This window comes from Montipora capricornis, chromosome 6 (genome assembly GCF_036669925.1).
Source record: "Montipora capricornis isolate CH-2021 chromosome 6, ASM3666992v2, whole genome shotgun sequence".
Classification (NCBI taxonomy): Eukaryota; Metazoa; Cnidaria; class Anthozoa; order Scleractinia; family Acroporidae; genus Montipora; species Montipora capricornis.
Window position 1 is genome coordinate 15,014,406 of NC_090888.1, and position 1,116 is coordinate 15,015,521.

A 1,116-nucleotide genomic window follows, 5' to 3' on the forward strand; every position below is an offset into this window, starting at 1 on the left:
AAACCGTCAATTCGAAGACAGCTCGAGTCGGATCATCGTCTTAGAAATTTTCTCATGAATTGTACGGACCATCATGAATCATACCTGAAAGACTGAGAGATCAGTATGTAAATTCACCTCTCAATTTCAATGCACTGTCAGCTAAAAAAGTACTGAGAATGAAGATTATTTCCTTGTAACCGGTACTTGTGACCTCGACTCCGAATAAACGCCGGGACCCCGATCAAACGCCGGGGCCCCGATTAGATAAAGATAATGTAGTGAACAACAAAAATTTCTCAAGGTTCACATCCACAGACAAGGCCCAGTCGCATTTCATGTCCTAGAAAGTCGCCAATGTTTAACCGTCAATTCGAAGACAATTTGAGTCGGATTATCGTCTTAGAAATTTTTGCATGAATTACACGGACCATCATGAAACATACCCGAGAGACTGAGTTAAGATCTCGGTCGGCATACTCGAGTGCGGATTTTCAAAGACCACACCCTGGAAAAAGCCAAAGTTGTTGGTTTTCTTACGTCTGACTTGACCAAAGACCATAAGCGGAGAGCGAGTGTGGGAGGCCAGCAACCCAGCTTTCTGATTGGTCCATTCAACTTAGTGATAGGTTACGTTTTGCACTGCTTGTCTTAACTACTAAAAGACGACTTAACTGGCTGACCCCTCTTACATGCAACTCCTCGATGTCTGACGCCGGAGTACTGCAGCGTAGCGGGAACTATGAGGGGACGTTCATGCATAGACACCAAAGGTGATTCCTTACTGGTACCGCGGACAGTCTGGCCCCAAAAGCCGCCTTCGTGAGAGAAACGATGATAACACAACAGAAAATAAAAGCAAGCACATAAAGTCAAATGATTAAAAGGAACGACTTTGATGAATTTCTAATTTTTGGCCATTTTCTGTAGCAGCTGTAACGGAACTTAAGAAACGAAAACGTCAAAGGGAAAAAGGCCAAAATCCGCTTATTCAACCCTTTGACTCCCAGGATTGATCAGTATGTAAATCCACCTCTCAATTTCAATACACTGTCCAGAAGACAGGTGCTGAGAATGAAGACTATTATCAGCTTAAGGCTGCCATTCTGATATAACACCAAATTCTAATGACCTGCT